The sequence below is a fragment of the Lepeophtheirus salmonis genome, chromosome Z (genome assembly GCF_016086655.4).
Source record: "Lepeophtheirus salmonis chromosome Z, UVic_Lsal_1.4, whole genome shotgun sequence".
Lineage (NCBI taxonomy): Eukaryota > Metazoa > Arthropoda > Copepoda > Siphonostomatoida > Caligidae > Lepeophtheirus > Lepeophtheirus salmonis.
The window spans coordinates 13,995,528-14,007,091 of record NC_092584.1 but is presented as its reverse complement, the minus strand read 5'-3'; positions in this window follow the sequence as shown (position 1 = coordinate 14,007,091).

Sequence of the window (11,564 nt, the reverse complement as noted above, 5' to 3'; positions counted from 1 at the left end):
GAGCCTTCAAAGAATGGAAAGACTTATCCAGGGGAAGATCTTTATTGTCCGTCATCCAGACACTGAGACTCTGAAAGCCATTGCTAGCCAGCACTAGGACGCTGTGCCGCAGGGCTACATCTGGAGTGGTGTGAGGCCTTCGACGCCTCCTAAAAGCCATCATTGCTGCTAAGGAAGGTACAATAATGATAAAGAGACCTAGTATATTTCTATTTTTAGTTTGGATGAAATTATCTTGTTAATTAATAAATTATATCTTTTTGAAGTTTAAATTCAAAATGTTCAGATTTAATGGACCTCTCGGTATTTTCTTCCTCTTATTGCTGCTTGCAGCTGTTCTAATGAAACTAAACGATAGCTGAGTTGCTCTCCTCTAACAATTGAAAAGTTGTCCAAATTACCACGGGTTTTTCCCCCCTTTTCTTTTAACATTCCAAAAATGCTTCCTAGTATCATGAATGTGTGTACATGGATACATTATTTACCTTGTAATAGATCAAAAAATGTATAATTTTTTTTACCACAATACCTTGGTTAAGGTTCAGTGGTCTATTGATCCCAGTTTTGGTTCTTTCATTTCAACAGATTTGGTATCGGTTTCGGTTCAGCTTTATCGTCTCGGTTCTTTTTCATACAGGCTCCGTTTGGTAACATACTCTTTTAACAAAAAAAAATTTGTTCCGAAAAAATGATATTAAATACAAACTGGGCCGTAGCTACCTTATATACAGAGTGCATAGTGACCAAAGTCCCACTAGAGGCCCTGAAAACTAAGGTTACTCAATACAAATGTTTTGTATAAATGGGCCGTTGCCATAGTAAAGTTTGGGAAACGCTGGGTTCAGACATACTGTATTTAACATATTATAGGGTCCCGAGAAGCTGAACCTAGAGGAAAGGTTGCGGGATACAAGGATACAAGTATTGACTTGTTTTATTTACGTACAATTATGTAGACAAAACCTCAAAAGGCTTTAAATATACCAAAAAATACAACAAACGATAAAAAAGAACAAGAATGGCACGAAAAAACTCAGAGAATCGACTGATTAAAGTTCCTTTAACTTTTATAATATATATTGTATTTTCTGTATATATTCTATATAGGAACAAATGCACAAGGACCGCCGAAACCTCTAAGCAATATTTGTGGTATTAGTTCGACTTTGTCGCTTCTGGTTTTAGTGGTTCAAAAGCCGGAGCCGCTATAAAGGCAAGGCAAGGCCTTGGTATGTAGTTTCCATATTATTATTCACAATGGAATTATTATTCGATAGTTCTTGGGTTCATAGTTTCACATGAACTATTTCATATTCAACCCATCTAATTCAGAACAAGGATTAAATATAATCCTGTATTTGTATCAAGTAGTAGTTGTATCATCACTATTATTTTGTCCACTGGGAGCGTTGAATATTATTCCGCAACAAACTACACAGATTCCGTGAATTCAGTCTTTTAAGTAAAGTAACAAGGTAATTTTTGCAACGGGATAAAAAAATTACATAAGTGAAAATGACAATAAAATGATAATAATTTGTAGTGGAAAAAAGATATCCCTACGGCCATGTATTTCCTTAAGCTAACAGCTGCGTTCCACTTCTTGAAATTAAAGTCTTAGTGATGGGTTCATACTGAAATTATACTTTCAATATTATTATACTATATAGAACGTCATTGAAGAATTAAATATATCTGCAGTAGTTAAGTTATTCACACTTTTTGTTTCTGCATGAATAGTAGTCTTAGTTTTTTGCACTCTTAAATTACTTAAAGCAAACAAATAAAAAAGATTAGATTACTTAAGAGCCCTTAATTAAGTTATAAAAACAACAAGAATTATAGAGAAAAATTCATACTAATGTATATTAGGGTAGATATGTTTTCGCACAAGTATATTTCTGTATATTTTTTACACAAATGTTACGTATAAAAATTTAAAAAAAGTAATTTAAGCAAAAACCATGACGCACAATATGATTTGTACATTTATGTAATTTACTTATTTATGTACGTTGTTTTGGTTATAGGTATAATAGAGATTAAAGCTTTTTAATACAAACTTAATAAAGCCATAAATAATAAATAAAATCGAAATCCTGATACTCTTTAAAAATCTAAATTAGTTATATTGTCATCGAATGGAATCTATTTCAGGAGTGCACTATCTTTTTACGACATGATCCATACAGCGAGATGATACATATATTTACATTTTTAATCAATACTCTACGCCCTACTTAAGTTAAATCCGTCATCCAATTTTGGTTCACAATCTAACAGTAAGAAAAAATTATACAACACACCCCAGAGCATAAATATACTATTCTATGAAATTAGATATAAGCATTACACAGGAATTAGAACCATGGACAAAGGAGGGTTAGGGCACCCCAATATTCATGTAGGGAGGGTATTTGTTTTAGGAATCTACCATATAAAAAAAATTAATATATTATTAAGCACTCTGAAAAAATAAATAACAATTAATTTATTCATGTCAATGTCCTTTAAAAATAGTATGCGGACAGTTTTTACACATTTATTACAAAAAAGTGTAATATATATCAATGAAAGATATTAATTTATTCATCAACATTACAGTAAAACAATTTCAGAAAAAATTCTAAAAGGGTGTTCCCTAATTAACATTTATATATATGTACATAACTATAAGTATATTAATGCCTACACATGCCTTTTTCTTTTACTTTTCTTGCTTATTTATTTCTTATGTTTATTTGAATGAGAAAACTGCATTTTTTTTTTCTTATTCTACAAATTATATATGTTGTAAAGTGTTGTAATAAATTTCAACTTTTTTCTTCTACTGCCCTCAAACTAAATATACAATATGTAAGGCCACTTAGAGAAATAACCATTCAAGTATTATAGTGAAAGTATATTCATGCATTTTGTTTAATTACTTATGTTTTGTATTTAAGCTTGTATCTTTGTGGTTTCTTTTAACAACTTTTTGTGTGATTTTGAATATTTTAGCATAATATTAAAAAAAAAAGTCTTGATTTATTAGTCTTGTTTTTTATTTTTGTTGTGGTTTTTCGATCGATAGAAAAACTTTGTTAAATATTGTATTAAATAAATATAAATATTTATATTTTAAATATTGAATTTTTTTACTGACTATTTATGAAACGTTCGAGATTTTCCCTTATGGTACATAATTTTTTATTTGTTAATTAAATGAGAAAGAGGCAGTAATTGAAATCTACACAGATATACCAGATTCTGGAGGTAGAACAAATTCATCTTACTGCTACCCCAAGTCGAAAGTTGAGTATTTCCTTTGAAGTCATTAAATATTTTCATCTAGTCGAGTTAGAAGTCCTTGAATATTTGTATTGTGTTCCCTTTAAGTATTCTTTTTTTTTTTTTTTTGGAGCTCATTTACAGTCAATAATTATCATGGACCAAATGTCCATCATTATTCTAGCAACCAACCTTTCCTCAGAAAAGAAACTTATAAAAAGGCCACAAATAAGTTGATAGCAATTTATCCTAATAATTTAGTTATTAATTCACTATTAAGAAATTATTAAAAAGCGGAATAAACGACAGCTGACAACAAAGTACATCGTATATTTTTATATTAACGAGGTAATGGCGTGATAGAATCCATAGTGGTAAGGCCAAAAATGCCACTCCTTGGGTTTTATCCCAAGATCTTAGGATATTGACGTTATATTAGGGATGATTTTTTCAAAAGGCTGCAATCTTGGCATTTTATGCATGGAGCAATATTGATAAATTTTGGTTTATTAGAGTAGTTATAACTTTAAACTTTGTTTATCTAAAGCAAGGATGTCCAACCTTATAATATGATAGGCTGTATTGCCCAAAATTACTTTTCGAGGCAAAGCCGCCTACAAAAAAGTCAGTCTCGTAACCTTTTGGAGTCTCATTTAACACAAGAAGACGTTAAATATTTTTCTATGTTTATACGTTTTATCTTCGTTCTACGCTTTTTTATAATATTGTTATAAGTTTTCTAAAAAATAATACTTGAAGTGAGAATAAGTCGTGTGCCTTGCATCTGAGGCAGGCCCGCAATGCAGTCCGTGGGCAATGTTTTGGACAACCCTGATCTGAAGCTTTGCGATATTACTACTCGTTTATACGTTTTCAAGTAGATCAGATCTCGTTCTTGTTTCGTCTGATTTTAACTGCAGCTAAACTGTATATTCGTGTTAGAAAGAACAGTGAAACATATGATAACTGGGAGCCTCCTATAGCCTTAATAACGAAACATGAAGGGGGGAATGTCATCAACGATACAAACATAGGTTTATATAGAAAATGAATTTATACACATAGCAGAGGACATTATTGTAGATGAAGAAGCATATGAAATATAACTAATTCAGGGATATTGTCAAATTGTGTTTTTATTGGGTAAACTATAATTATTGTCTTGGGACATTGGTGTTGATTCTTATGATTTTTTTTGGTTATGAATCTAGGGATATTATAAAATTATGAGTGACATCCTTGATTAAGGCTTTCTCTAAGTTAAGAAGACTTAAAATAGCTTTCCAGTCTTCGATCTTGCGTCAAGTTGTGACGTAAGTCTTTTAAATATGGACTCAAGTTAAAATAAAGTGGGAAACTTTGATCCCGATTCCCCGCCTAGCTCCTTGTATTAAGTTGTAACTCTCCTCATTATGAGACATAGAACTTATTGTTTACTGACAACTATAATGAATTTGTTGATATTTAGGGAACACCATTGTGGTCAAAGACTATTTTGACTCCACCCAATTAACACTCAGAAAATTTTAAAAGTAACCCGCAAACGTGCAGATAATAAAGTACCCATTTTTATTTTCGTGGGGTAACGCCGTAATGAATCATATGATTCATCTATATTAATTTTTAATTTCACAGTTGATAGAATAATGCTTTTAGTTTTATACGTAAATCAAAATTATTAATGATATCATAATTAATAACCATTACACAATAAATATTAATAAACTGATATGAGTTAATTAAAAATAACTACTAGTTAAAAAATCTAATACTAATATTTAATTATGACATTATTTTAAAATATGAAAATAATTCAATTATTTGTGAATTTGATGCTTTGATCTATGATTTTAATTAATTAACTTGTTTAAAGAACATTATGACGTGAAGTGCCAACCAAATACAGAAGGTCTAAAATATAATCATTTATATATTTATGGTAGTTATAAACTAACTTTCTATAAAATATTAATTTATTTTGTATCGATTCCAAGTTAAGTAGTTCAAATAAGTTCCTCCGTCCAATTTAAAAATAATAAATATACTTTAAATACCGGTTTCTATCATAAAATAAAAAATATTGGCCTCCAATGGAAAAAAACATATATTTTCTGTATTTCTAATGGGGTTAAGATCTGGAAGGACTTATGGAAGACTAAAAAACTACTATGTATACAGTAAGTGTTTTTACGGTGCATGGACAAAACGTCGACCAACTGAACGTCGATCCACAAAATGTTGAAGGACAAAACGTTGAATAGACTAAACGTCAATTAGACAAAACGTCGACCGTAGAATATAAAATATGGGCTCTTCCAGATAGTATTACGATGTTTCCCTTTCATACTTTTCCCGCCTGAAACATTCCCCCACCATCACCACCACTCCTATATAAACTATTAGAAAAGGCCCCTCACAACCCCTATTTACCCCCAAATGTTTGGGCTGTTTTCAGGAACGGCCTGCCACCGATATTGGATGAGACCCACCTCCTCTTTTTAAGCAAGCTCTAAGAGCCCTAACTTTCTGGATATAAATAGAAGTGTTGGGAGTGGCCTTTGAAGGTAACTTATCTGGCAGGGGTAAGTTTCATCCCTTTTTGGGACCCAGCGAAGCATTATAAATAGGAAAAGGGGTTGAGGGCACTGTTTTTTATGTAGAAGGGGGGAGGGAATGTCTCTTATAATTTCATATTTCCCATTTTATACGAATAAATAAATAATTGAATAAAATAAGAATATTCAATTTGTATTAACGTTATTACCATCAATTTTCGTGCAATAAATTGGTTTATTTAGAAGGTCCTTTAAAATTTTATGTCAGTTGGGGCCTGGCAGTACCCGAAAAAGCCCCAAATTTTGAGTTATAAATGGGGGTTTGAAAGAGTTCATAACTGTCAGTTTAAGGAGGAATAGTTGGGTAAACATCATGGGTGGGAAATATCTAGAATGAAATGTCGTAGAAACTGCTTTTCATTTTTTGAAGTGTACTATTTTCTGGTCGAAATTCTGTCGGTCGATGTTTTGTCCATTCGACATTTTGTAGTACGACGTTTCACCTAATGCCTGTACACACAGTAGTAAATAATAAATACTGACAAATGTTAGACAGAAATTAACTCTGCTACAATACAGTTGATGTATATTTATTGAAACATTTATATTTGCATTAAAAATATACAGTTTAATGCTGGCAAAGTAGTTCAAGAATTTATATGCAGTAAGTAAGTAGTTTTTCGCAACTTACTTAATGTCTATTTTTAAATAAAGAGTTCTTTCACTTTTTTATTTTTAAGAAGTTTTTTCAAAAGTTAAATTACATACAAAAAGTATATTTTTTGTAATTTGAATTAGATCAAAAAATTGACTTAAAGTGTACTATGGTTCATAAGTAAACGTAAGGTAGTAGAGAATATAACCAGTCGTTTTTCTAAAAAAATTAAAAGGTGATACTATGTCAATTTGAAATATGTACGGAAGAAGAGCTGTTTAGCTCTCATCACGTCTTATTAGATTAGCTGCAAGGAGCTATGAGAGGAATTAAATACTCACAAATCTCACTTCGTATCTTTATACCCAATTGTTTCTTTCATATATGAAGGGTTACTTGTTCAATAATTAATGGAAGATGAGTGATTGTATTAATTCATATTTCGTTATATTAAAACATAAGAAATTTGTTACAAAACATACTAGAACTCTTCAGCTTGAATTTGTCAGCAAGTCCAAAACGTTTAAGAGGAAGATATCTCAGGACTAGGAGGAATTTAAAAAAACAGCCCAGACCAATCCCTACAAGTCTATGAGAGCACATGTAAGAAATTTCGGGATTTAACACCAGACCCTCTAGAGAGCTAACAAAAACTTAAGCAGAAATATCCTTGTGAGGGAGGAGAGGCTGCTTTTGAAACCATTATTGAAAGAACAACCTCTCTACCTTACAAGACTCTTCTTGGCAATATCCCCTCCCCCCTTTATCTCCAATAAGAACCCTCTAAACTACAAATTTTCTGTGCATGTCAAGGGGAAGGCCTACAGTGTCTGTCAACCAAACATTAAGGCCCTCAAAGACCCTTTCAGCTAGCAATTGGACGCTCTGACTACAACTGAAGGAGGTACCAGGCCTTCTACAGCTGCCTGGAAGTAATCATTACCACTAAATGCGGCTAGATTAAATGATTCAGAGAGCATAGACACACTTGTACATTTTTATGGACCTCTCGGTACTTATATGTATGATTGTAAATTATGAGCACTTTTTAGTATGTAAGTTTTGTTATTTTGACAACCTAAAAAGTGTTTATTTTTGTTTAACTGTTATGATCATTTCTTAATTCTTGAGAAGATAATATCCAAGCATAAAGTATCCCCAAGAGTGTGGATTCATAGAGAGTAACACTGTGGAGATATTGAGAGACTTATAAGGAGAAGATCTTCTTGGAATCTGCCATTGTCCTTCCTCGAGACGGCAGGGCACTTGCATTGATTTCTCTCTGTTCATAGCAGCTTCTATGTAATACAATAAAATTTGCAATCGCTAAGCTTTTCTCCTATAAACATTCTTTAAATTGTCAGGATTACCATGGAAAATTTTAGTTTCTTTTTTTTCAAGTCCCTAAATGCTTTCAATTGACAGGACTAACCATAATTTATTTAAAGAATAATAAAGGTAACAGCCTTTTTTAAAAAAAAAAAAAAAAAAACATCACAGATTATCAACTCTGAAAAATGGGGCAGATATATTTGTTCCAAATCTTTGATGCTGATAGAAAATTTTCTGATACTTTTATCTACCTTTATCTAAAAATTTATGTTTTGATGCTGATATCAAAAAATTTTAGTTTAATGTGTAAATAAATGTGTTGATGTTCGATTCTGTAAGTATTTAGCATGTTAATCGAATTAACCTGTACTTTCTTTATTTTGATAAACAAATTTAGACAATGTTTTTTTAGGATTTGCTCCTTTTTGTTTAAAAAATAAAATATGTGTTACTCTAAGATTATCTTTTATAATGATATATTAAACCATATTTGTAATATACAAATAAATTTAATCAAAATAATTAAATTGCTTACATGATTTAAACAAAAGTCGAAAACCTCACATAAGCTATAAAAATTCATACAAAAGTTTTTTTTATGAAACCATACACACATTTGAGTTTGTCTATTACATAAATTGTTCACCCTAAATAAAGATACTTACAGGATTATGTCAAAGATTAAATAAGAGAAGAGTTAGAAAGTGAGTGTAAATAAGTCTTCTAGCATTTTTCGTTTCCAAAAATATTTAAAATACTGGGCTGCTCGTTAACTGTTTTCCAACTACAAATTGGTAAGAGGGAGTCGTGCATCTTATCTATGTAGTTAGAAAAAAATTCAAATCTTTTTTTTTTCCTTTTGAGCCTGTATTTATAAGGAAGTGTCTTGTCTTTTTTTTGTACTGCTTATGTTATAACCTACACCAAAAACTGTGATCTAGTATAATATGATATTTCAATAAAACAAAACAAATTTCTTAAACATCTAAAATATGGAATGAAATCTTCAGCAATGACAGAATATAGTATTGTGCTTAAGATGATGAGTTTAAATATATGCAATTAAGTAGTATAATATAAAATTCAACTATATAAATATCTTCCCACGCTTCCAAACACTTAATTATAGTTATTAAAAAAAGGAGAGTCAAAAAATTAAAACAAAGTACTTTTAAATTGCGCAATAATAAAGATTGCATTTATGAATGTCGGGTTAAAATTGATCTACGTCGCATTAACACATTCTTACAAAACTTTACAATACACTAGATTGATATATTTTTGTTAATCCATTGTACCTTCTATTAAATCCATTTTTTTTAATTAAGGTAAATAAGCTCTCTTCAGATGATTTATTTTCCTGCAGATGGTGCTATTAAACTAAGGAACGGATTGAAAAAAAAAACAAAAAACTGTTTGAACGATTAAAATTTATCTAAATGAAATATAATTGATTTCAAACTGACTTCCCTAATTTAAGTAATAAATACCCATAATTTCTACAGGGACCCCCAAATCTCTTTTAAACTTCCACACACGCTTCCTGCAAGATTTTTCCTCTCCTTAAGAGACTCGCTAGTTTAATCACGAACATCATAACTGTGGATACTAAAATGTCTTCTCTAATTACAGATTTCAATTACAACTGTTACAAGTTACAAAAACCTAAATTTATGACGATATGTACATACATCTATCACAGCGTACTTTCATCTTTTCTTCCCAAACGCGAAAAAAAGAAAAAAAAATAGTAAAATTAGTAGGTAGTTAGACAATTCTTCGAAACTATTGTTTATTTATTATTTAATTAATGTTGTTGGGAAATATTCAGTGCATAGAAAGAGATAATTCAAATTCAACCAATTATAATTGTTTGGAAACCCGATATGGAGGAGGGGAAATTAGAAACATTGAGAGCTCTTAACCAAATACACTTTTAATTTTTGTGTTACTGAGGAACGTAACGCCGTATGTACTTCATAAGTAATCTTCAAAATAGCTCATTTAAATTTATAAAGGGGGGCAAAACTTGCAACGAGATTTGATAACGATTTTATCTTCGTTATTCTTCATTTCGATGTTTCATTACTCAATCAAGAGACAGTTGAAACAAACTAACAGGTGTTTTTTTTTCTAAGTTCTCTAAACATAAAATATCGGAGCAACAACAAAAATGGTACTACTCACGACAGTGTCAGTGTCCTGAAGGCTGGAAAGGCCATTTGCATCTCTATCTGGTCTGCCTCAAGAAGTCAATTACAGCCCCAATAAACCAAAACTTATGGGGAAACAATGAGGATTAGATCTGGACTACCTCCATGTGGCCTTCCTCCAGCCTTTTACCTCAGCCCTCAGGACTTTGCAGTTTGGAGCATCTATGAGAAGATTGTGTGCCATATCTCTCATCAAAATTTGGATGCGCTCTGAGCTGCTAACATGAGTGCGTGCTACTCTATGCATATGGCCTTAATTGTCAATAGCTTCAATCTGTTCACCGGCGAGTCGAGCCTTTTATGGGTTGTGATTGAGGACATATTGACTTTAGTATTAAAACATATCAAAAATTGATATTGAGTCGTCGTTTCTTGATTCCATAACTTAACTGCCCCCCGTCCCTCTTTAATGATATTTTTATGAGTTAATATTAATAACTTGCATTCTAATTAAGGGCCATTAAACCACTCCAGGTCCCTGACGTCATTAACAATTTAACAATGACATAACTCGAAATCAGCAAGGAATTGTACTCTTGTCATTTTCGAAACAGATCATTAAAAGTAGATTACAACTTATTTAGTATGGATGTAAATCTAAACATTTTCCAGTGTGCAAGTTTGTTTGTTGTTAACAATCTGAACAGTGTTTATTTTATTTTCTAAAGGTTTTATCATTACACTTTCATTCTAAAGGGGAGAAGATCTAAGTGTACAATAATGATGGGGAGTAGTATTAAAGGAGTAAGGTTTTAGGACCGTTTTGATAATCGAATTTCAATTTTCAGCAGCGTTATTGTTATGGTAGTGAGGTAACACTGTAATATAAAATAAAATCAATCTCACAAAAAAATATATGAATAAAAGATTTTTTTTTATTCCTTCCTTTCTTTTTTTCATTTCTAAAAAAAGGAAAAGCAAAAATCTAAAGTGCATCGTTCAAAAATATATATGTATAAAACACACGCATTGGATCCATTTATCATCACTGCGAATGCATCTCCTATTTTACGCATGTGATGATAAGTTTCGAATGCCTGCCTTACTAATAATAAACTTTACATATACGTACCGGGTGTGGGTGTAATTAATTTATCGAGAATAACAGTTCGTATAAAATATAGGGTGGGGTATCAAAAAATGTACTGTTAATTTATGTTGATTTTCTTATTACTATGAAAAGATTGAGGGATTATTTTTTGATAATCGATTTCCACAGTCCCTTTTCATTTCATCATCGTGAGCGAGCAATAAGGCATCAAGGTATTTCAGATCCCTTAAATGCTGGAGTTGATGTGATGCACATTACGGAAATTGTTAGGTGTTCTAGAAGTAAGGATCACACTAAGTCAATGAATTGCCTCGCCAACGACTTCTCTATGACTCCTAGGCCCATCACGAGGGCTTTAAAGCACAACTTAGAATTGATTTATTTCACAAGGAGCCCAGGCCACCTTTTGAAAGAGGGCATTAAAGCCAGGAGGCTCAAGAGGTCCAAGAAAATCCTGACATGGATCAATTTTCAAAATTTTCTAGGAC